The 26,540-nt window shown below is 47.1% G+C and overlaps 1 long non-coding RNA gene across 1 annotated transcript in view; it reads left to right on the forward strand.

Moving 5' to 3' along the window:
• LOC140485773 (uncharacterized) overlaps positions 1–26,540 on the forward strand; it is a 120,923-nt gene that overhangs the window by 16,840 nt on the left and 77,543 nt on the right. The window contains exons 3-4 of the long non-coding RNA XR_011962437.1: positions 10,269–10,401; positions 24,280–24,424. This is a non-coding gene — a long non-coding RNA (uncharacterized lncRNA). The remainder of the gene's footprint in view (positions 1–10,268; positions 10,402–24,279; positions 24,425–26,540) is intronic.

Consider the following 26,540-nt stretch of genomic DNA (forward strand, 5'->3'; position numbering starts at 1 on the left):
TTGTCCATCCCTCGCTGTAAGCGTACGTGTGTGTACATCCCTCCCTCGTTCTGTGTGTCCCTCTTGCTGTGTGTGCGTGTGTGTGTGTGGGTGTCTCCCTTGCTCTTTTGTATATCCCCCTCGCTGTGTGAGTGCATGTCCCACCTTGCTGTGTGAGTGTGTGTCCCTCCCTCGCTGTGTCAGTGCGTGTCCCCTCTCACTGTGTGTGCCCCCTTTCACTTTCTGTGCACATTTCCTCCCCCTCGTCGTGTGTGTGCTTGTCCCTCCTTCCCTGTGTGTGGGTATGTGTGTATGTGTCCCTCCCTTGCTATGTGTGTGTATGTTTCACTCCCTCGCTTTTTGTGTGTCCCTCCCTCGCTCTGTGTATGTGTGTGTCCCTCCCTCGCTGTGTATGTGTGACTTTTCCCCCTTGCTCTGTGTGTGTTTGTGTATATGTGTGTCCCTCCCTTGCTCTTTGTGTATATCCCCCTCACTGTGTGAGTGCATGTCCCCCCTTGCTGTGTGTGCCTGTGTCCCTCCCTCGCCATGTCAGTTTGTGTCCCCTCTCATTGTGTGTGCGTGCCCCCTCTCACTTTCTGTGCACATTTCCTCCCCCTCGTCATGTGTGTGCTTGTTCCTCCTTCCGTGTGTGTGTATGTGTGTGTGTGTCTCCCTCGCTGTGTATGTGTATGTCTGTCCCTCGCTGTGTGTGCCTGTCCCTCCCACACTGTTTGTGCATGTCCTTCCCTCCCTAGCTCTCTGTGTGTGTGTTTGTGTCTGTCCCTCCCTCGCTGTGTGTGCATGTCCCTCCCTGGATGTGTGTGCGCGTGTATGTGTGACTTTCCCCCCTTGCTCTGTGTATGTGTGTGTCCCACCCTTGCTCTTTGTGTATATCCCCCTCCCCTCGGTGTGTGAGTGCATGTCCCCCCTTGCTGTGTGTGCATGTGTCCCTCCCTCACTGTGCCTGTGCATGTCCCCTCTCGCTGTGTGTGCGTGCACCCTCTCAATTTCTGTGCACATGTCCTCCCCCTCGCCGTGTGTCTACTTGTCCCTCCTTCCCTGTGTGTGGGTGTCGCTCCCTCGCTGTGTGTGTGCATATCCCTCCCTCGCTGTGTGTGTGTGTCCCTTCCTTGCTGTGTGTGTGTACGTGTCATATCCTCGCTGTATGTGTTTGTGTGTCCCCCCTTCACTGCGTGTCCCTCACTCGCTGTTTGTGTGTGTATGTGTCTCTCCCTCGCTGTGTGTGTGCGTGTGCGTGTCCCTCCCTCGCTGTGTATGTGTGAGATCCCCCCCTTTGCTGTGTGTGTGTGTGTGTGTGTTTGTCCCTCTTGCTGTGCGTGTCCCTCCCTCGCTGTGGGTGTGTGTGTGTGTGTGTGTCCGTGTCCCCCTCTTGCTCTGTGTGTGTGTGTTTGTGTGTGACCCTCCCTCGCTGTGTGTGCATGTCTCTCCCTGGCTGTGTGTGTGTGTGTCCCTCTAGATGTGCACGCGTGTGTGTGGCCTTCCCTCTTGTGTGTGCATGTGTCTCCCCCTCGCTGTGTTTGTGAATGTCCCTCTCTTGCTCTGTGTGTGTGTGTGTGTGTGTGTGTGTGTGCGTGTCCCTCCCTCGCTGTGTGTGTGCGTGTGTCTCCCCGCTTGCTGGTGTGTTTGCGAGTGTTCCTCTCTTGCTCTGTGTGTGCGTGTTTCTGTGCGTGAGTCCCTCCCTCGCTGCATGTGTCTGTGTTTGTGTACTTGCACATGTCCCTCCCTCACTGTGTGTGTGTCCCCGACTTGCTGTGAGTATGTGTATCCCTCTAGCAGTGTATGTGCGTGTCCCACCCTCGCTTTGTGTGTGTGTGTCCCTCTTGCTCTGTGTGCGCGTGTCACTCCCTCGCTCTTTGTGTGTGTATGTGTCCCTCCATTGCTCTTTGTGTATATCCCCTCATTGTGTGTGCGCTTCCCCTCTCGCTATGTGTGCGTGTCCTCCCTCACCGTGTCTGTGCGTGTCCTCTCTCGCTGTGTGCGCGTGCCCCCTCTCAATTTCTGTCCACATGCCCTCCCCCTCGACATGTGTGAGCTTGTCCCTCCTTCGCGGTGTGTGCGTGTCCCTCCTTACAGTGTATGTGCATTTCCCTCCCTCGCTGTGTGTCTGCCTGTATTCCCCTCACCGTAAGAGTGTGTGTTTGTCCCTACCTCGCTGTGTGTGGGCGTCTCTCCCTTGCTCTGTGTTTGTGTGTGTACATGTGTGCGTGTCCCTCCTTCGCTTTACATGTGTGTGTCCCTGTCCCTTGCGGTGTGTGTGTGTTCCTGTCCCTCGCAGTGTGTCTGTCTGTATTCCCCTCACTGTGTGTCTGTTTGCGTGTCCCTCCCTCGCTTTGCGTGTGTGCCCCCTCTCAATTTGTGTGCACTAGCCTTCCCCCTCGCTGTGTGTGTGTGTGTCCCTTCCTCGCTGTGTGTGTGTGTGTCCCTTCCTCGCTGTGTGTGTGTGTGTCCCTTCCTCGCTGTGTGTGTGTGTGTCCCTTCCTCGCTGTGTGTGTGTGTGTCCCTTCCTCGCTGTGTGTGCGTGTGTCCCTCCCTCGCTGTGTGTGCGCGTGTCCCTCCCTCGCTGTGTGTGCGCGTGTCCCTCCCTCGCTGTGTGTGCGCGTGTCCCTCCCTCGCTGTGTGTGCGCGTGTCCCTCCCTCGCTGTGTGTGCGCGTGTCCCTCCCTCGCTGTGTGTGCGCGTGTCCCTCCCTCGCTGTGTGTGCGCGTGTCCCTCCCTCGCTGTGTGTGCGCGTGTCCCTCCCTCGCTGTGTGTGCGCGTGTCCCTCCCTCGCTGTGTGTGCGCGTGTCCCTCCCTCGCTGTGTGTGCGCGTGTCCCTCCCTCGCTGTGTGTGCGCGTGTCCCTCCCTCGCTGTGTGTGCGCGTGTCCCTCCCTCGCTGTGTGTGCGCGTGTCCCTCCCTCGCTGTGTGTGCGCGTGTCCCTCCCTCGCTGTGTGTGCGCGTGTCCCTCCCTCGCTGTGTGTGCGCGTGTCCCTCCCTCGCTGTGTGTGCGCGTGTCCCTCCCTCGCTGTGTGTGCGCGTGTCCCTCCCTCGCTGTGTGTGCGCGTGTCCCTCCCTCGCTGTGTGTGCGCGTGTCCCTCCCTCGCTGTGTGTGCGCGTGTCCCTCCCTCGCTGTGTGTGCGCGTGTCCCTCCCTCGCTGTGTGTGCGCGTGTCCCTCCCTCGCTGTGTGTGCGCGTGTCCCTCCCTCGCTGTGTGTGCGCGTGTCCCTCCCTCGCTGTGTGTGCGCGTGTCCCTCCCTCGCTGTGTGTGCGCGTGTCCCTCCCTCGCTGTGTGTGTGTGTGTGTTCCTTCGCTGCGTGTCTGTGCGTGTCCCTCCCTCGCTGTGTGTGAGTGTGTGTGTGTATCTCCCTCGCTGTGTGCGTGTCCCTCCCACGCTGTGTGCGTGTCCCTCCCACGCTGTGTGTGTGCATGTCCCCTCCCTCACTGCGTGTCTCAGCGTGTCCCTCCCTCGCTGTGTGTGCATGTCCTTCCTTCACTGTCTGTGTGTGTGTGTGGCCAAAATTTGCATCATCAGTGAATTAGCCATCATACATTGACTGTGGTATTCAGGAATGTGTGGTTTAAGTAAGTTCACCACGAGAAATGCAGGGTTTAATGTATAGGTAGAGGGGTGGGTCTGGGTAGGATGCTCTTCAGAGTTTTGGAATGGATTGGTTGGGCCGAATGGCCTGGTTGCACACGATGGCAATTCTATTCAGGTTATTGTCCAGCCCTGTCGACCATCCCCGTCTCTTACACCTGGCCTTATCCCCAATATTCTCCTTAACACTGTAATCTCCCCCAGACTCTAAAACACTCCTTGGCGATGTAACCTTCTCCAGTCCTTGCAAAGATCGATATGTCTGTCACCTCTTTCTGCTTTTCGAACCCTCCCTATAACTATTACCATTTGGTACAGCACTCCCAATCATTGTTCCCTCTTGAAACTCCCATAAACATTTGTGTCTCTGAAAACTCGTCTGGACTGTCTCAACTTCCCTTTGACAGTTACATGCTGAGACCTGCTCTATATCAGTGAAGTAATTAAGTCTTGGCAACAACTCACTGTTATAATCTCCCTCCAGCCTTACAGCACTCAGGATCGGTAGAAGCTCTTTTCAACCCGACAGCCATCTCTGTGTCTGTAATCTCCTCCACTCCCCATAATACATTCTCTCTGAGCTCCTCTATAGTCCACTAAACACTCCCTAACACTGTCTGTATCAGTATAACCTTCTCCAAAACACACAACCTTCCCTATCTGTGTAAATCCCTACACCGGTCCCTATCCCTCTCAGCTCCGTCTAACAATACAACCCTCCATGTCTGTGTATTCACCTTCAGCCCCTACTCTCCTCCCTATCTGTGTAACCTTCTCCAAGCATTTTTGCTTCAGTCTCTTCAACTGTCCCTGTCAGTGTAACCTCTTCCAGACGAGAAAACTCTCCTCTTTTTGACTTACTCAGACCACACAACCCTCACTATCTATAACCTACTCCTGTCTGAGAAACCTACTTCTGCAAATTGCTCCAACTCTCCATAAGCTCCTGCAGCTCTTACATCCCTCCCTATCTACCAAACCTCTTCCAGTCCCTAAACACCAACAGTCTGTGGAGACCCGACCACCATCCCTATCAGTGTAATCCTCTCAGGTCTCTGCAGTATTCCTGATCTGTCGAACTCACTCCATGCCTGTTCCTCTCCCAATCCAGTCCCTACAAAACCCACTATCTATTTAACACCCTCCTGTCACTATCACCCCCATGTCAATGTAAGCTCCTCCTGTGTCTCCACCATCTACCCATCTCCATAACCTTGTCCAGCTCTTACACCACTATCTGTTTAAACGTCACCTTCCTCTACAACTTCCTCCTGTTTGTGCTATGCTCCCTTATCTGTGAAACTGTTTCTGACCAAAATTGTTATCCCAGTCTCTGAAAAGAAATCCAGATTCCACAGCCTCCATAAGCCCCAGAACCTAATCCTTCCTATGTCTATAAACATCTTCTGTCCCGACTCCCCTGCATATCTCTGTTTGTTCTTCCAGTCGATACAAACACCTTTATCTCTGTAATCTGCTCAGCTCCCTAAAACAGTCCCTCTCTGTGATTCAGCCCTGGCCTACAAACATTCTTATCCATGTAAACGTCTCTATCCCTCCCAACATTCCCAACTCCATGAACCCCTGTCAGCCCTACAGCTCTCCACATTTCTGTAACCTCCTGTGGGTCTACGGTCCTCCCTCCCTGTGAAACCACCTCCAGTTCCCACATCCCTCCCAATCTGGGTCCTCTGCTCCAGATCAGGCCATTGCTGTCTCTGTAAACACCTCCGCCCCTGACAACTCTTCCCATTTGTGTAACCTCGTTCAGACCCCATACTCTCCAGCTTCCTGAATCCTCTTCCTGCATTGCAACCAAAACCATGTTTGTGTAACAATCTCAAGTGCTTAAACCACCCCGACTCGGTAACCTTTTGCAGTCCTAACAAAGCACCTAAACTGTGAAACCTCTCATTTCCCTACAATCCTCCCTCCCTCCCTACCTCCTCAAATGCCTTCATCACCATGAAACCTCACAATTACTGAAGCCTCCTTTTGGCACTGCAAACCTCCTAATATCTGCAAAATCCTCGTGTCCTGATATCCCTCCCTATCTCTAACCCCCACCACCCTCCAGTGCCCTTCTGGGGAACATGGCAGAGGAGGGAAGATTTGTAGAGACTGGGCCATAGTAATTCTGGGAATTACAGATTTAGTTTTATGTCTGTGGTGTGCAGATTATTGGCGAGGACTTTAAAGACAGGATTTATGACTACTTGGAAAACCATAGTTAAATTAGCCACAGTCAGTATGGGTTTGTGAGGGGTCAGGTCATGCCTCACAAACCTTATTGAATTCTTTGAGGATATGGCAGAATATGTTGATGGCTCAGTCATAAAAGAAGGAAAATTGGGATACAGGGAAATCTGTCTGTCTGGATACAGGATTGGATGGCTCAGAGAAGACAGAGGGTGGCAGCAGATGGACTGTATTGAGCCTGGAGCTCAGTGACCAGTGGTGTTCTGTAACAATCGGCTCTGGAACTCTGCTCTTTGTGATTTTTGTAAATGACTTGGATGTGGATGTTGGAGAGTGGGTTAGTAAGTTTGCCAATCACATGAAAGTTGGTGGAGTGGTGGGGAATGTGGAGGGCTGTTGTAGGTTACAATGGGACATCGACAGGACACAGAGCTGGGCTGGAAGTGGCAGATGGAGTCCAATCTGGAAAAGTGTGAAGTGATTCATTCTGGAAGGTCGAATTTGAGTACAGAATACAGGGTGAAAGGTAGATTACTTGACAGTGCGGAGGAACAGAGATCATGGGGTCTGTGTCCATAGATCTCTCAAAATCGCCACGCACGTTGGTAGGGTTGTTAAAAAGGCATATGTTGTGTTGGCTCCCGTTAGAAGGGGATTGACGGTAAGAGCCGTGAGGTTTTACTGCATCTTAATAGCGTCCTGGTGAGACCACACTTGGAATATTGTGTTCAGTTCTGGTCCCCTGTTTACAGGAAGGATGTGCACGATTTAGGGAGCGTACACAGGAGATTTACCAAGATGCTGCCTGTAATGGAGGGCAGTTCTTACAAAAAAAGGTGAGGGAGCTAAGGATTTTTTCATTGGAGTGAAGAAGGGGGCGGGGCGACTTTGTGGAGGTGAACAAGATGATAAGAGGCACAGAGTGAGTGAATTGTCAAAGACTTTTCCTCCTTTGGCATAAATGGCTATTACAAGGCGGCATAATTTTAAGGTGAATGGAGGATGGATAAGAGGATAGAGAATGGTAGGTGGTTAGATGCACTGCCAATGGTGGGAGTAAAATTAGGCACATCTGGGACATTTAATAGACTCTTGGACAGATACATGGATAATAGTAAAATGAAGGGTATGTAGTTTATTTTGATCTTACAGTTGGATAAAAGGTTGGCATGAAATCATGGCCGAAGCGTCTTGGGCTGAACTGTTCTGCGTTCTGTGTTCTGTCTGGTAAACTGGGTAATAAGCTCAGATCAGTGTAAAATGATATGGCATTCTGGAGGAGCTAGTGAACTGGATACAAAAATTGCTTGATGGTTGTAGACAGAGGGTGGTGGGAGACATGTATTTTTTCTGACTGGAGGCATGTGACCAGCGGTGGAGTGGGTCCACTGTTGTTTGTAATTTGGATAAATGGTTTGGATGGGAATATTGGTTTCCTGGTAAGTAATTGTTTTGTGTGACACTGAAATTGGTGGTAAAGTGGACAGTGAAGAAGGTTATCTGTGATACAACAGGATGAACAGTCCTGCTGGGATAGTGGGCTGAAGAATAGCAGATGGAGTTTAATTAGATAAAGGTGAGGTGTTCCATTTTGGTGAAACAAACCAGGGTGGGACTTGTACAGTTAATGTTCGGGCCCTGGGTCGTGTTTTCAGTCAGAGATCCAGTGACCCAGGTACACATTTCTTTGAATGTGGTGTGCCAGGTAGACAGGCCGGTGAGGAAGGCGTTTAGGATGGTTACGTTCATTGGGGAGAGCATTAAGAGTAAGAGTTGGGATGTCATGGTGTGGCTGTAAAAGACATTGGTGGGGCCACCATGAAAACATTGTTGATCAGTGGGAAGAACTCATCGAGTTCACTAACCTCCTTTAGGGAAGGACATCAAATATTCTAACCTGGTCTGGCCAACATGTGACTCCAGACCCACAGCAATATGGCTGACTCTGAGCTACCCTCTGGGTAATTAGCAGAGGGGCCAAATAACGTTGTTCCAGGCAGTGACACCAACATCCCATGAATGAATAAATAAAAATACCTATGTCCCTCTGTACCTCTGCAAACCCCTCCAGCTGCAGCAATCCGTCCTGGCTTTGTAACACTGTTCAGGCCCTGACCACTCTCTGTCACACTCTCACCACCTCCAGCACCTTCACCTCTCCCTGTTCCTATCGTGTCATTAAACCTTGACAATGATTCCCCTTCCCACTGCCCTCCTCCTGCTAGCAGACCCATTGCAATTACTCCTAAAACACTCTCACTTCAGGATTTTAAGTACTTTTTGGTGATGTTCTCAGCCTCATAATCTAGTATGATTCGTTTTGTCCTGAGTAAGGGATCAGTGGGAATTTCTTGCTGAGGTTTTTACTGTTTCAATTGAATGTCCTTTTGTTGAGTATTTTGCATTGTCCCTTCAAATATTTTCCACTGTTCATTTACAGGCACATATTTCGGTCTGTTTCCCCTGTTTACCTTGGTTAGTTCTCCTGTCAAACTCATGTAATTGTCTATTTTTATTTCTAGTTGCAGATTTCCTTTCTGTGAATCACTTTAAAACTTTATTTATTTGAACTGCACTTTATCACAATTTCCCGAAGGATCTCTGCAGGTGACATTACTCATTCACTAAGTTTCATTACACGGTCGCTCTGCGATAGTTATGTCCCTTAACAGTTGCACAATGTGTTTTTCAAAGAAACACTGAAAAAAAAATTAACCAAACTCATCTTCCAATATCAATGGTGCCCGTGTGATTGTCCCAGATTATACAAATATTGAAGTTTCCCAAAGTTATCACAATGTGTTTGTTAAAAAACTTCCAATGAGTTCGTGTGTAATGCAGTGATGAGCAATGAAATGCTGTTCGGTGGCTAAAACTGTTCTGCTGCTTGTGTCCTTGGCAAGTAGTAGCCAGAATGTACATTCAGACTGACTCTACTTCATGATCAGAGGCCAAATGCTTTCTCTGTAATGCCTTTGTTATCCATTATTGTTAGCGTTGCCCATTTTGCCTAAGTTTGCACAAGATTACGAACCACTGAATATTTTTGTTCACCCTGTATCCATGTCTCCCTGGTGTCTAAATCTCTTTTATCTCTGTGTCACAAATCCATCTACCTTATTGCAGCGACGTTGTCCATTTTAAAAAAAAATAATATATTCTCTTCCACAATTTTCCGTCACAAATCTATTTGCTGATGTACAATTTTAGATTAGATTACATACAGTGTGGAAACAGGCCCTTCAGCCCAACAAGTCCACACCATCCCGCCGAAGCGCAACCCACCCATACCCCTACATTTACCCCTTACCTAATACTACGGACAATTTAGCATGGCCAATTCACCTGACCTGCACATCTTTGGAGTGTGGGAGGAAACCGGAGCACCAAGAGGAAACCCACGCAGACACTGGGAGAACGTGCAAACTCCACACAGTCAGTCGCCTGAGGCGGGAATTGAACCCAGGTCTCTGGAGCTGTGACGCAGCAGTGCTAACCACTGTGCCATCGTGCCGCCCTTAACGTAAAAATTTTAGTTAAACTCTGTCCCATCCTGTTCCTTTCTGCTAGTCTTCAGTCACATTCCCATGCTGCTCCCATACTTCACCTTTTCTCTTTGCATTTGGAAAGCTCCTTTCACCTGAACCCTGTCCCAGCATCCTCTCTGTCAGTTTAAAGCCCTGTCCATAAACCTACCGACATGATTGGCCAGGACACTGGTCCCTGCTTGGTTCCAGTGGGACCATCCTAATGGATTATTTTGTAAATCAGGTATGGGATGTGGGTGTCTCTGGCTGACCAGCCTTTCTTGCCCAGCCCGAGCTGCCTTCGAGCTGAGTGACTTGCTCGGCCATTTCACAGTGTAATTGATAGGCAGGCACTTTGCTGTGGGTACGTCGTGCAGACCACGTGAGGATGAGCAGATGTCCTGATCTAAAGGACAAGTATTTGGGTTTTTTGTACATCAGCAATGGTTTCATATTTATTTTTGGGTTGTTAATTACTATTTATAAAATTATTGATTTGAAATTCCACTATTTCTGATAGTGGGATTCAAACCCTCTACCCCTGAACATTAGCTGAGGTTTTGGATACATGCTCTATGAATAATACCACTCGGCCATCACTTCGCCTGTGCACTGGTTGCTCATCCCTGAGCGCTAATACCAGAGCATCATGAAGCTAAACCCATTCTTCCAACATGACTGTGTGATCCTGAGATCTTCCAGCACTCTGGTGATATCACTCAGTCTCTCTCCATGTGGTATCCCTCACTGTGTGGGTCTAATTGCTGCCTCTGTCAACACCTCCCAGTCTTGCAGTTACTCCAGATCCTGAGCTAACAGAATGCTCCACTCCAGAGTGACGCAACAGCACAGGCCAGGAATAGAGTGGGATTTTCCAGATATCTGTGGGGCTCATTTCCATTCTCCATGTGTAACCCTCACTGCATCAGTCTAATTTTCTTTCTGTCTATTTCTCTGTCTCCTGTAGGTAGTCAGGATGTTCCTGACTCAATAGACCTCGCAATTGCTGGGTCTCGCCCAACACCTCATTGAAGATGATTGGTCAGCCAGAGAGACAAAGGGCAGGGAGATCTGGAGTCTTCAATAAATCCTGCAGTGAGGTAAGATCAATCACAGTGCACAGAGCAGGGAGCAATGAGAGGGCTCCAAACATCACTTACAAGACATGACATGGATACAGTGCTGGAGTGGGAGCACAGTACAGTACAGACACACCTCAGCTCAATCACCGCACCTACTTTAATTTACGTTGCACTGAGACAGCATGGGGAGTTCATAGTTATCAATCCAGGCCTGTACTATCTTAGTTAGCATCAGGACAACAGAGGGGAAAGCAGGCCTCTGCCGAGAGGTTGGGAATGCTGCCTAGGATCTTTCTGTTTTGTGTTCTCCCTCCAACACTGTACTAAGACTCACTACTCTACAATACTGTACCTATGGCATCGCTTGTGCACCAATGTCTTCAGTAATTTTTAACTCCTATAACAGTTCCAGTCCCTGTAACCACCTTCCTTCCCGATAGTCCCTTCACATATTTGAAATGTACTGCATTCCAGACTACCATCCCTATCGCTGTAGCTTGCTTCAGTGTCTCCAACATGCCTTATTTTGGTACACTAATCCTCTTTAGCTGGATACAGAGTGATACAGCACGGAAACAACCTGTGGTCCAACTCCTCAATGCTGCCCATGTTACCGAAACTGAATGAGTCTCATTTGACTGCATTTAGCCCTTAGTTCTTCAAACCTTCTCCTCTCCATGTTCCTGCCCAAATGTGTTTTCCATGTTGTCATTGTTCTTGTTTCTCCCATGTGCCCCTGGCAGTCCGTTCTGTCTGTGCACTATCCTCTGTGGATAATGTTGCCCCCCTACTCCCTCTTTAAATCTTTGCTCTCTCACTTCCCGTTTGTACCCTCGTGTTTTGGACTCCCTTACCCTTACCATTCTTAGGCCCAGTCCTCGTGGCACTTCACTGGCCACAGGCCTCCAGTCTGAGAAGCAACCCTCCACCACCACCCTCTGTCTTCTACCTTTAAGCCAGTTCTGTATCCAAATAGCTAGTTCTCCCTATATTGCGTGAAATCGAACGTTGCTAGTCAGTCTCCCATAGGGAACCTTGTCGAACGCTTTACTGAAGTCCATATAGATCACATCTACCGTTCAGCCCTCGTCAATCCTCTTTGTTAATTCTTCAAAAAACTCAATCAAGTTTGTGAGACATGATCTCCCACGCACAAATCTCTATCTCTCATCCGTGCCTTTCCAAATACATGTACATCCTGTCCCTCAGGATTCCCTCCAACAACTTGCCCACCACCGACGTCAGGCTCACTGGTCTATAATTCCCTGGCTTGTCCTTACCGCACTTCTTAAACAGTGGCACCATGTTAGCCAACCTTCATTCTTCCGGCGCCTCACCTGTGTCAATCCATGATACAAATGTCTCAGCAAGAGGTCCAGTAATCACTCCTTTAGCTTCCCACAGAGTTCTAGGGTCCACCTGATCAAGTCTTGGAAATTAATCCACCTTTATGGATTTCAAGACATCCAGCACTTGCTCCTCTGTAACATGGACATTTTGCAAGGTGTCACCATCTATTTCCCTACATTCTATATCTTCCATGTCCTTTTCCACAGTAAAAACTGATACAAAATACTCGTTTAGTATCTCTGTATTTTAAACGTTGTAATTGTACCCACATCCACCCTTTCCTCAGGAAGTTCATTCCACAATCAAAACACCCTCTGTGAAACATTTTGCCTCCATGTCTTTTTTTTTGGAACATCTCTCTCTTCTAACCTTAAAAATGTGGTCCCTCCTCTTGTGTCTCCCCCATTCTTGGGAAAAGGCAACTACAATTAAACCGATCTATATCTCATTTTTAAAAATAAACTTTTATCACATCACGTCTCAAACTCCAGGCTCAAGTAAAAAAAGACTCAGCCATTTTTTCAGAACTCAAGTCTTCCATATCCAGCAAAGTCCTTGTAAATCTCTTCTGAACACCCTGCAGCTTAATAATGTCCTCCCAATAACTGGGCGACCAGAAGTGGACAGAGTATTGCAGAAGAGGCTTTACCAATGTCCGTGCAATCTCAACATGACGTCCCAAATCCTACACTCAATGGACTGAGCAATAGTCAGGCATGCCAAGCACTGTCTTATCTATCCTGTGATGCAAACTTCAAGAATTATGTACCTGAACCCGGAGGTCCCTCTGCTCTAAAACACTAACCGAGGCCCGAACATTAATTGTATAAGCTCTACCCTTGTTTGTTTTACCAAGTGCACTACCTCACATTTATTCAGATTGAATACCATCTACAATTTTTCAGCTCATTCACCCATTTCATCAAGATCCCTTTGTAATCTCAAAAAACCTTCTTCTCTCTCCACTATGTCACCCTCCAGCCTGCCAGCCCATCACACATGGCTGTTAATGGTACAAATACCTTTGCTAGGGGCTCCACAATTTCTTTCCTTGCATCCCACAATGTCCCGTGATACACTTAATCAGTTCCTGGGTCTTTCCATACCTTTGTGTTTTAAAACCTCCAGCACCACCTCTTCGAAAACATGCACTCTTTTCAAATCATAGAGATGGACAGCATGGAAACAGACCCTTTGGTCCAACTCATCCATGCTGACCAGAAGATCGAAATAATTCCATCCCATTTACCAGCATTTGGCCCATGTACGTCTAAACCCTTATTATTCACATACCCATCCATCTCTTAAATGTTGTCATAGTATAAGTATTTGTTACTTTCTCTCAGCTCATTCCATACACACACCATCGTGTGCATAAAAAAGCTGTCCCTTCAATCCCTTTTAAACCTTTCCCCTTTAACCTTAAACCTATGCCCTCTAGTTTTGGACTCTCCAACCCCTGGAAAAAGACCTTGAATGTTTACTCCATCCATACTCCTCATATTTATATAAACCCCTGTCAGGTCACCCCTCAGTCTCCGATGCTCCAGTGAAAATAACCCCAGCTTATTCAGCAACAACCCTGGAAACATCTTGTAAATCTTTTCTGAGCCCTTTCAAGTTTCACAACATCCTTCCTATAGCGGGGAGACTGGAATTGTAGAGAACTCCAAATGTGGTCTAACGGATTACTCTTGTTCCCTGAGTTCCCCAGTCTTTGTCCACAGTAAGTTCTGGAGTTAAAAATGTGTTGAAGTTCTTAGCCATACCCTGCGGTTCCACACACCAATGGTCTCATTGATCTTTCAGGGACACTATTTTGTTTCGAGTTACTTTTTATTCTTAATATATTTATACAATCACTTTTGGATTCTCCTTATCATTCTCTGCTGACTTTATTTCATGTCCCTTTTCTGCATTCCTAATTTCTACCCACAGTGTATTCCTAAAGCCTCTGTGAGCCTCAGGGATTCCCTTGATCCAGCTGGCTATACCTGACACATGCCCTCTTTTCCTTGACCAGACCCTCAGCAACTGGATCAGTGGTGCTGGAAGAGCACAGCAGTTCAGGCAGCATCCAACGAGCAGCGAAATCGACGTTTTGGGCAAAAGCCCTTCATGCTTTATTCCTGATGAAGGGCTTTTGCCCAAAACATCGATTTCGCTGCTCGTTGGATGCTGCCTGAACTGCTGTGCTCTTCCAGCACCACTGATCCAGAATCTGGTTTCCAACATCTGCAGTCATTGTTTTTATCTCGTTGATTCAGACCCTCAGTAGACAGCCAGTGTTTCCAAAAGCTGTCAGCATTGACCTGCACATAAACAGGACCATGCTGGTGGGGATGGCTCAATTTATCTCACTTTTAAACTATTCTCACTTGCCAGACTTCCCTTTCCCTGCAAATAGACTCCCCAATCACCTTTTGAAAGTTCCTGGCTGATACGACCAAGATTGGTCTGGCCCCATTTTATAACTTGAACCTGTGGAGCAGGCCTGTCCTTTTCCATCACTGTTTTCAAACTAATAGACCTGTGGTCACTTCGGCAAAATGCTTTCCCACTCACACCTCAGTCCCTTTCCCTACCTTGTTTCCCAAGGGGAGGTCAGGTTTTGCCCCTTTCTCTTTTCAGGCCATTTACATCTTGATTGGGAGTTTTCTGGAACACAATTACCAAATTTCTCCCTTGCAAACACTGAACACTGGCAGTCCCAGTCTAGGTTTGGAAAGTTTAAAAACCCTACCATAACAGCCCTATTAATATGGTTGATATTTGAGATTTCCTGATATGTTTGTTCCTCAATCTGCCACTGATTATTCGGGGTCAGTAGGACAATCGTGTCAGAGTGATGACCCATTCTTATTTCTCTGTTCCACTAACATAGCATCACTGGGCGATCCCACAGGAATATCCTCTCTAAGTACTGCTGTGATGATTCATGCAATCAAAACCCACCACCACACGTCCTCTCTTGCCTCCCTTTCGATGCTTCCTGTAGCATCTCTACCTTGAAACAATGAACTGCCAGTCCTGTCCCTCCCTCAGCAGTGTTTCTATGATAACTATAATATCTCAGTCCCATGTTCCAATCCATGCCTTGAGTTCATCTTCCTTAGCTGTCAGGCCCCTTGCATTGAAATAAATACAGTTCAATCATCAGTTTTCCCCCATTCCCTGCTATGTTCTTGCCTGCCGTGTCTGCTTAAATTGCTGTCTTTAACTTGTGCACCAACCTGAATCTACTTTCTGACCTTAAGAATGTTTAAGGTGCAACACCCTGCCAGATTAGATTATATCCTTTCAAGCAGCTCTAACAATTTGCCCCTTTAGTATATAGGTCCCCCTCCTCCCAGTTCAGGTCCACTTGTACTGACACCTTCAGACATCCAGAGACTTGTCCACCAAGGTCCCGGTGTTACTCAGTACTCCAGGAGGACCGACCCTTCATGATATACATCCTTCGCTTATGAGACTTCTCACAGTGATCAGAAGTAAACTCCATCTGCCATGACTCTGCTCAGTTTATCATCTGATCGATATCTGACTGCAGCCTGAGACCATCCCCCTCACTTTTCATGTCATCTGCAAACCTACTAATGACTCCTTCTGCTTCCAAATCAGAGTTATTATTCCACAGAATAACCAGCAATGGTTCCTGCACAAATCCCTGTGGTACACCCACTGATAAACGAATTTTAAACACGAAGATGTCTATCCACTAATTTTGTATCCAAATTACCAACTTTCCTTGGATCCCAGTGGCTCTTCCCTTTTGGACCAGCCTTCCATGAGGGACCTTGTCAAGGGTCTTATTCAAGTCCATGTAAACTGCATCATCTGCACTGCCCTCATCAATGTTTTTAGACACCATTTAAAAAAAACAACTGAACTCCTCAGACAGTATCTCCCTCTCCCAAATCCGTGATGAGGCTGCCACGGTGATCCATGCCTTTGGAAGTCTTGATTCATCCTCACAATTGTTCCCAATAATTTCCCTCCCCCTGCTGTCAGACTATCTGTTCTGTAATTACCTGGTGTACCCCTGCTGCCCTTCCTGAACAAAGTACCCACATTAGTGATCCTTCAGTCATTCGGCACTTGACCTGTGGCCAGCAAAATATTAAATATATCCACCAGGGCCCCAGCAATCTCCACCCTTACCTCCCATAGCAGCCTGGGATACATTTCATTGGGCACTGGGGATTTCTCTACCTTTATGCCAGTGAAAACATTTAATACCTCCTCCGTATTGATCTTAATATGTTCTAGAACCTCACCATCCCAACTGAAATCCCCGGCTACAATGCCTTTCTCCTGTGTGAATACAGATGGGAAATACTCATTGAAGACCTCACCTACTTCCTCTGGCTCCATGCACAGATTGGTCCTTTAGTTTCTAACAGGTGCAACTCTTTACCTGGGAATCCTCTTCCTCTAACTATACTCATAAAATACCTTGTGATCTCTCCTTAACAGTATCTGCCAAGGATATTTCATGCCCATTATTTGCCTATCATTTTAAGGATCCCCTTGCACTCTCTATACTTTTGTCAATCTTTGCCTGTTTCCATCGCACTGTACTTCCTTTATCAAGCTCATGATATTGCTTCACCAGTATTCACTGGAGTTACTGCCTTTGACAATCACTCTTCAGGGAACACACTGGCCTTGAATTCTCCCTGTATCACTTTAACATACTTCCTCTTTCCGAATATGAACCCAACTTCAAATACTTCCCCCCAGTCTATATTTGCCAGATCCTGTCTTGTGATAGTGATAATACCCAGTGACAGTGATATTCTAACGATTAGGAGCTTCTCCAAATTTGGCCACTTTACTTCTGCACTATCCTTATCTCTTTCTAAAATGACTTTGAAACCTAGTATTATGACCACTATCACCAAAAAAACTTCAAAAATCCATATGTCTGTCATCTTGTCCAGTACCTGCAGCCCACTCTGTCTGTAACATCCAGCCCTTACTGACCTGCCCATCTGTGTACCTTCCTCCAGCCTCTCCAGCACATGATGTGACTGTAGCCTTCTCTAGTCCCAACAGCACTCCTCCATCCTGTCCTATAGAACCGCATTACCTCTAACCTTCTGTCATCCATTTCACCTCCCTGTCTGTATGGAGTCCTTCAGTCCTGCAGCATTTCCTGCCAATCCTCCATTTGTGTATCATTCTGAAGCCACTTGAACTGTCCCGAGATCTGTAACCATGCCCTCTCTCTCTCTTCAATCCTCTCTGTCTCTGTGACTAACTCCCATCTCTAAAATGTTCCTTACCTCTGACCACCTCCAGTCAGTACTAGCCTTCCAAGCTCTCGAACATCCTTCAGCCACTAAAACCATCCATGTTCCTGAAATATCCTCTCAATTGTTGTAACAACTTTTCATTCCCACAACTGCCTCTGTCTATAACCTCAGCCAGTCCATAGAATCATTGCTAACTCGGTAACCTCACCCAGTGTGTACAACTCTGAGTAAGACTAACATCATCCAGTCTCCCCAACCGTCCCGACCTCTGTAACTGTCTAGAGAATCCACAGCCTTCCCTATTGCGATAACCTCCTCCAGTCCCACGCATGGACACCATCTATGTAACCTTCTGTTCCTGACTATATTCTCCTCCTGTTACAATAAACCCTTGTGAACTTTGTGACTTGGTCTAATGTCTGCAGTGCTCTGTATATTCAGATACAGGGGTGGCTCAGTGGTTAGCACTGCAGCCTCTCAGCGTCAGGGACCTGGCTTCAGGTCCAGCCTTGGGCGACTGTCTGTGTGGACTTTGCATGTTCTCCCCCCCTGACTGTGTGGGTTTCTTCCGGGTGCTTTGGTTTCCTCCCACGGTCCAAAATTTGCATGATCAGTGGATTGGCCATCATAAATTGACTGTAGAATTCAACAATGTGTGGTTTAGGTCAATTCACCATGAGAAATGCAGGGTTTAATAGATATGTAGAGGGATGGGTCTTGATGGGATGCTCTTCAGAGGGTTGGAATGGACTGGTTAGGCTGAATGGCCTGGATACACACTCTGGAGATTCTATTCAGAGTATTGTCCAGCCCTGTCAACCATCTCAGTCTTTTGAACCTTACCTCATCCCCAATATTCTCCTTAACACTGTAACCTTCTCCAGTCTCTAAAACACTTCTTGCATATGTAAGCTTCTCCAGTCCTAACGAAAATCGATATGAGTGTCACCTTTTCCTGCTTTTAGAACCCACCCGATAATTATTGCCGTAAATGTTTATATCTTGGAAAAGTCACCTGGACTGTCTCAACTTCCCTTTGGCAGTTACATGCTGAGACCTGCTCTATATCAGTGAAGTAATTAAGTCTTGGCAACACTCACTGTTATAACCTCCCTCCAGCCTTACAGCACTGAGGATCTGGAGAAGGTCTTTCCAACCCGACAGCCATCTCTGTGTCTGTAATCTCCTCCACTCCCCATAATACATTCTCTCTGAGCTCCTCTGTAGTCCATTAAACACTCCTTAACACTGTCTGTATCAGTGTAACCTTCTCCAAAAACACAACCTTCTCTATCTGTGTAAATCTCTACACCAGTCCCTATCCCTCTAAGCTTCATCTAACAATATAACCCTCCATGTTTGTGTATTCACCTTCAGTCCCTACTCACCTCCCTATCTGTGTAACCTTTTCCAGGCATTTTTGCTTCAGACTCTTCAACTGTCCATGTCAGTGTAACCTCTTCCAGACGCAAAAACTCTCCTTCTCTTTAACTTACTCAGGCCACACAGCCCTCACTATCTGTGACCTACTCCTGTCAGAGAAACGTCACTCTGTGAACTGCTCCAACTCTTCAACTCTCGATAAGCTCTTGCAGCTCTTACAGCCCTCCCGATCTACGAAACCTCTTCCAGTCCCTAAACATCAACTGTCTGTAGAGACCGACCACTATCCCTCTCTGTGTAATCCTCTTAAATCCCTGCAATCCTCCTGATCTGTAGAACTCATTGCAATGTCTGTGCCTCTCCCGATCCAGTTCCTAGCAGACCCACTATCTATTTAATACCAGTCCAATCATTATCGCCTCCTGTCAATGTTATCTCCTCCAGTCTCTCCATCATCTACCCATCTCCATAACCTTCTCCAGCTCTTACACCCCTTTCTGTGTAAACATCACCCTCCCCTACAACCCTCCCTACCACAGGAACTTCCTTCTCTTTGTGCTATGCTCCCTTATCTGTGAAACTGTCTCCAACCAAAACTGCTTCCCCAATATCTGAAAGAAATCCAGATTCCACAGTGTCCATGTCTAAATAACCCCCAGAACCTAAGCCTTTCTATGTCTATAAATATCTTGCGTCACGACTACCCTGCATATCTCTGTTTGTTCTTCCAGTTGATACAAACATCTTTATCTCTGTAATCTGCTCAGCTCCCTAAAACAGTCCCTGTCTGTGATCCAGCCCTGGCCTACAGACATCCTTATCCCTGTAAACTTCTCCATCCCTCCCAACATTCCCAACTCCATGAACCCATCAGCCCTATAGCTCTCCAAATTTCTGTAACCTCCTATGGCTCTATGGTCCTCATTCCCTGTGAAACCACCTCCAGTCCCCACAACCCTCCCAGTCTGGGTCCTCTGCTCCAGATCAGACCATTGCTGTCTCTGTGAGCACCTCCACCCCTGACAACTTTTTCCATTTGTGCACCCTCATTCAGACCTCATACTCTCCAGCTTCCTGAATCCTCTTCCTGCCATTGAAATCAAAACCATGCTGAAACCCTCCCCAACTCAGTAACCTCTTGCAGTCGTAACAAAACTCCTAAACTGTGAAACCTCTCATTTCCCTACAATCCTCCCTCCCTCCTCTTGAAGTGCCTTCATCACCATGATACCTCACTATTACTGAAGCCTCCTTTTTGGCACTGCAACCCTCCTAATGTCTGCAAAGTCCTCCTGTCCTGATATTGCTCCCTTTCTCTGTTAACTCCCACCACCCTCCAGTGCCCTTCTGGGGAACGTGGCAGAGGAAGGAAGATTTGTAGAGACTGGGCCATGTTACCGCGGTAGAATCCTGGGAATTACAGATTTAGTCTAATTTATGTGGTGTGCAGATTATTGGCGAGGAATCTAAAGACAGGATTTATGACTACTTGGAAAACCATAGTTAAATTTTAGACAGTCAGCGTGGGTTTGTGAGGGGTCAGGTCATGCCTCACAAACCGTATTGAATTCTTTGAGGATATGACAGAATACGTTGACGGCTCATTGAGAAAAGAAGGATGATTGGGATACAGGGAAATCTGTCTGTCTGGATACAGGATTGGTTGGCCCAGAGGAGACAGAGGGTGGCAGCAGATGGACAGTATTGAGCCTGGAGCTCAGTGACCAGTGGGGTTCTGTAACAATCGGCTCTGGGACTCTGCTCTTTGTGATTTTTATAAATGACTTGGATGTGGATGTTGGAGAGTGGGTTAGTAAGTTTGCCAATCACATGAAAGTTTGTTGAGTGGTGGGTAATGTGGAGGGCTGTTGTAGGTTGCAGTGGGACATTGACAGGACCCAGATCTGGACTGGAAGTGGCAGATGGAGTTCAATCTGGAAAAGTGTGAAGTGATTCATTCTGGAAGGTCGAATTTGAGTACAGAATACAGGGTGAAAGGCAGAACACTTGGCAGTGTGGAGGAACAGAGAGATCATGGGGTCCGTGTCCATAGATCCCTCAAGTTGCCACGCACGTTGATAGGGTTGTTAAAAAGGCATATGTTGTGTTGGCTTTCATTAACAAGGGGATCGATTTTAAGAGCCGAGAGTTTTTACTGCATCTTTATAGTGACCTGGTGAGACCACACTTGGAATATTGTGTTCAGTTCTGGTCCCCTGTTTACAGGAAGGATGTGCAAGTTTTAGAGAGCGTACACAGAGATGTACCAGGATGCTGCCTGGAATGGAGGGCATTTCTTATGAAGAAAGTTTGAGGGAGCTGAGGCTTTTCTAATGGGAGTGAAGAAGGGAGTGGGGCGACCCGGTAGGGGTGAACAAGTGATGAGAGGCACAGAGAGAGTGAATAGTCAGAGCCTTTTCCTCCTGTCGCATAAATGGCTGATACAAGGGGGTGTAATTTTAAGGTGAATGGAGGATGGATGAGAGGATAGAGGTGGTTGGAATGCACTGATAATTGTGGTCGTAAAATTAGATACATCCGGGACATTTAATAGACTCTTGGACAGACATATGGATAATAGTAAAGTGAAGGGTATGTAGGTTAGTTTGATCTTACAGTTCGATAAAAGGTTGGCATGAAATCATGTCCGAAGGGTCTTGGGCTGAACTGTTCTGTGTTCTATGTTCTGTCTGGTAAACTGGGTAATAAGCTCAGATCAGTGCAAAAAGGATATGGCATTCTGGAGGAGCTAGTGAAATGGATTTAAACTTTGCTTGATGGTTGGAGACAGAGGGTGATGGGAGACATGTTGTTTTTCTGACTGGAGGCATGTGACCAGCGGTGGAGTGGGTTCCCTGTTGTTTGTCATTTGGATAAATGGTATGGATGGGAATATTGGTTTCCTGGTAAGTAAGTTTCTTGGTGATACTGACATTGGTGGTAAAGTGGTTAGTGGAGAATTTGATATATGACGTAACAAGATTAACATGCTGGGATAGTGGGCTGAAGAATAGCAGATAGAGTTTAATTAAATAAATGTGAGGTGTTCCATTTTGGTGAAACAAACCAGGGTGGGACCTGTACAGCTAATATTCGGTCCCTGGGTGGTGTTGTCAGTCAGAAACACAGGGATGCAGGTACACAGTTATTTCAAAGTTGCATTATAAGCAGGCAGGCTGGTGAAGCAGGCGTTTGGGTTGGTTATCTTCAATGATCAGAGTATTGAGAGTAGGAGTTGGGATGTCGTGTTGTATCTGTTTAAGACATTGGCGAGGCCACCATAAATGCATTGCTGATATGTCGGAAGAACTCATCAGGTTCACTTACCTCCTTTATTGAAGGACATAGTTTGGATTAGATTACTTACAGTGTGGAAACAGGCCCTTTGGCCCAACAAGTCCACACTGACCCGCCGAAGCGCAACCCACCCATTCCCCTACATTTACCTCTTCACCTAACACTACGGGCAATTTAGCATGGCCAATTCACCTAACCTGCACATTATTTTGGATTGTGGGAGGAAACTGGAGCACCCGGAGGAAACCCACGCAGACACGGGGAGAATGTGACATCTGACATTCTAACCTGGTCTGGCAAACATGTGACTCCAGACCCAAAGTAATATGGCTGACTCTGAGCTACCCTCTGGGTAATTCGCAGTGGGGTCAAAGAATGTTCGTCCAGGCAGTGACACCCACATCCCATGAATGAATAAATAAAAATGTCTATGTTTTCCCCTACCTCTGCAAACCCCTCCAGCTGCAGCAATTCATACTGACTTTGTAGCACTGCTCAGGCCCTGACCACTCTCTGTAACACTCTCACCACCTCCAGCACCTTCACCTCTCCCTATTCCTATTGTGTCATTAAACCCTGACAATGATTCCCCTTCCCACAGCCCTCGCCTGCGAGCAGACCCTTTGCAATCCATTTAACATTTCCTCCAAAAGCATTCTCTCACTTCAAGATTTTAAGTACTTTGTGGTGATCTTCTCAGCCTCATAATCTAGTATGATCCCTTTTGTCCTGAATGAGGGACCAGTGGGGATTTCTTCCTGAAGTTTTTACTATTTCAATTGCATGTCCTTTTGTTGAGTGTTTTACACTGTTCCTTCAAATGTTTTCCACTGTCCATTTACAGATACATATTTCAGTCTGTTGAGCATGTTTACCTTGGTCCGTTCTCCTCTCAAACTCATGTAATTGGCTATTTTTGTTTCTAGTTGTAGCTTGTCCTTTTTGTGATTCACTTTGAAACTTTATATTTCTTTAAACTGCACTTTATCACAATTTCCCGAAGGATTTCTGCAGGTGACATTACTCATTCACTCAGTTTCATTACACGGTCGCTCTGCGATAGTTATGTCCCTAGCCAGTTGCACAATGTGTTTTTCAAAGAAACACTGAAAAAAATTTTACCGAACTCCTCTTCCAATATCAATGTTGACCGTGTGATTGTCCCTGATTATACCTATATTTAAGTTTTCAGAATTATCAAAATGCCTTTGCTAACAATTCCAATGAGTTCCTGTTTAATGCAGTGATGAGCAATGAAATGCTGTTCGATGCCTAAAACTGTTCAGCTGCTTGTGTCCTTGGCAGTTCTTTGAGTGTGGTGTCACAGGGAGACAGGGTGGTGAAGCAAGCGTTTGGGGTGGTTACCTTCTTTGGGGAGCGCATTGAGAGTAGGAGTTGGGATGTCATGTTGCATCAGTAAAAGACATTGGTGAGGCTATCATAAAAACATTGTTGATCAGTTGGAAGAACTCATCTGGTTCACTTGTGTCCTTAGCAAGTAGTAGCCAGAATTTACGTTCGGACTGACTCCACTTCATGATCTGAGGCGAAATAATTTCTCTGTAATGCCTTTGTTATCCATTATTGTTAGTGTTGCCCATTTTGCCTGAGGTTCGGCAAGTTTTTGGACCATTTAATGTTTTTGTTCACTCTGTATCCATGTCTCTCTGGTGTCTAACTCCCTTATATCTCTGTGTCACAAATCCATCTACCTTATTGCAGCGACGTTGTCCATTCAAACAAAAATAACTTACTGTTTCCTACAATTTTCTGTCACAAATCTATTCACTGAGGTACAATTTTAGTCAAACTCTGTCCCATCCTGTTCCTTTCTGTTGTCTTCAGTCACATTCCCATGCTGTTCCGATGCTTCACCTTTTCCCTTTAGATTTGGAAAGCTCCTTTCACCTGAACCCTGTCCCTGCATCCCCTCTGTCAGTTTAAAGGCTTTAAACCTACCGACATTACTGGCCAGGATACTGCTCCCAGCACAGTTCCACTGGGGCCATCCTTATGGATTATTTATTAAATCAGGTATGGAATGTGGGTGTCTTTGGCTGACCAGCCTTTCTTGCCCAGCCCTAGCTGCCCTTGAACTGAGTGACTTGCTCGGCCATTTCAGAGGGTAATTGAGAGGCAAACCCTTTGCTGTGGGGATGTCGTGCAGACCACGTGAGGATGAGCAGATGTCTTTCTCGAAAGGACAAGTGTTTGGATTTGTTGTACATCGGTAATGGTTTCATACTTATTTGTGGATTGTTAATTATTATTTTTAAAATTATTGATTTCAAATTCCTCCATTTCTGATGGTGGAATTCAAACCTGCCTCCCCTGAACATTAGCTGAGGTTTTGGATACATTCTCGAGCAATAATACCACTAGGCCGTTACTTCACCTGCTCACCGGTTGCTCATCCCTGAGAACTGATACCAGAGCATCATGAAGCTACTCCAGCTCTTCCAGCATGACTGTGTGATCCTAATCTGGGATTATTACTTAATATCGCTCCATTTTACAGGTCTCTGTGGGACTCAGCGCCATTCTCCATGTGTAACCCTCACTGCATCTGTTTAATTTCCCATTCTGTCTATTCCTCTCTCTCCTGTAGGTACTCAGGAAGGTCCTGACTCAATAGCCTTCCCAGCTGCTGGGTGGATCGTCCATCACCTCATTGAACGCAGTTGGTCTTCCAGAGAGAGAGAGAGAGACAAAGGGAAAGGAGATCTGGAGCCTTCAATTAATCCTGTAGTGAGGTAAGGTCACCCACAGTGCACAGAGCAAACAATGAGAGGGCTCCAAACATCTGTTAACAAGACATGACATAGATACAGTGCTGGAGGGGAGCACAGTACACACACACACACCCCCCAGGCTCAATCACCACCCCAATGTAAGTTCTGTTATATTAAAACTCACTACTCTGCAACAGTGTATCTATGGCATGTCTGCTGGACCTGTGTCTTCAATAATTTTTAATTCCTACAACACCACCTATCTCTGTAACCTCCTCCCTTCCCGATAGTCTCTCCACATATTTGAAATGTACTGCATTCCAGACTACCATTCCTGTCACTGTAACTTGCTTCAGTGTCAACAACATGACTTATCTCGGTAGTCTCCTCTCCAATAAGGAAAAAAACAAGGACTGCAGATGCTGGAAACCAGAGTCTAGGTTAGGGTGGTGCTGGAAAAGCGCAGCAGGTCAGCGCAGCATCCAGGGAACAGGAAAATCGACGTTTTGGGCAAAAGCCCTTCATCAGGAATAGAGATGGGGAGCCTGCAGAGTGGAGAGATAAATGAGAGGGGATTGTGAATGGGGAGAAAGTAGCATAAAGTACAATAGGTGAGTGGGGGTGATCGGTCAGAGAGTAGGATGGGGCAAGGTAGCAAAGAGTACAATGGGTGAATGGGGGTAGGGATGAGGGTGATAGGTCAGAGAGGAGGGTGGAGTGGGTAAGTGGAAAAGAAGAAAGGCAGGTAGGACAAGTCATGAGGGTAGTGCTGAGCTGTAAAGCTGGAGCAGGGGTGAGGTGGCGGAAAGGGAAATGAGGAATCTGGTGAAGTCCACATTGATGCCCTGGGGTTGAAGTGTTCCGAGGCAGAAGATGAGGCGTTCTTCCTCCAGGCATCGGGTGGGGGAGTGGCGGTGGAGGTGGCCCAGGACCTCCATGTCCTCGGCAGAGTGGGAGGGGGAGTTGAAATGTTGGGCCACAGGATGGTGTGTTTGATTGGTGCGGGTGTCCCAGAAATGTTCCCTAAAGCGTTCTGCTAGGAGATGTCCAGTCTTCCCAATATAGAGGAGCAGACCGCATCGGAAGCAATGGATCCAATAAATGATATTGGTGGATGTGCAGGTGAAACTTTGGATGTGGAAAGCTCCTTTGGGGCCTTGGACTGAGGTGAGCGAGGAGGTGTGGGCGCAGGTTTTGCAATTCCTGCAGTGGCAGGGGAATGTGCCAGGATGGGAGGGTGGGTTTTTGAGGGGCATGGACCTGACCAGGTAGTCACGGAGGGAACGGTCTTTGCGGAAAGGGGTGGGGAGGGAAATATATCCCTGGTGGTGGGGTCTGTTAGGAGGTAGCGGAAATGTCATCGGAGGATTTGGTTTATGTGATGTTTGGTAGGGTGGAAGGTGAGCACCAGGGGTGTTCTGTCCTTGTTACGGTTGGAGGAGTGGGGTCTGAGGTAGGAGGTGCGGGATGTGATCGAGATGCGTTGGAGTGCATCTTTAACCACGTGGGAAGGGAAATTGCGATCTCTAAAGAAGGAGGCCATCTCGAGGGTTCTGTGGTGGAACTGGTCATCCTGGGAGCAGATGCGGTGGAGGTGGAGGAATTAGGAATACGGATTGGCAATTTTGCAGGTGGCAGGGTGGGAAGTTGTAATTCCGGTAGCTGTGGGAGTCGGTAGGTTCTTAAAAAATGTTGGTGTCAAGTCTGTGGTCATTAAAGGGGATGGAGAGGTCCAGGATAGGGAAGGAGGTGTCAGAGATGGTCCAGGCAAATTTAACGTCAGGGTGGAATGTGTTGGTGAAGTTGATGAATTGCTCAACCTCCTCGCGGGAGCACGAGGTGGCGCCAATGCAGTCATCAATGTAGTGGAGGAAGATGTGGGGAGTGGAGCCATTGTAACTACAGAAAATGGACAGTTCTACATAGGCAGAGCTGGGGCCCATACAGATGCCCATGCCTACCCCTTTGGTCTAGAGGAAGTGGGAGAATTTGAACAAAAAAATATTAAGGGTGAGGACCAGTTCGGCTAAACGAATGAGAGTGTCGTTGGAAGGGTTCTGTTGTGTACGTCAGGAGAGGAAAAAATGGAGGGCTTGGAGGCCCTGGTCATGGCAGATGGAGGTGTAGAGGGATTGGA

The sequence above is a fragment of the Chiloscyllium punctatum genome, chromosome 14 (assembly GCF_047496795.1).
Source record: "Chiloscyllium punctatum isolate Juve2018m chromosome 14, sChiPun1.3, whole genome shotgun sequence".
NCBI lineage: Eukaryota > Metazoa > Chordata > Chondrichthyes > Orectolobiformes > Hemiscylliidae > Chiloscyllium > Chiloscyllium punctatum.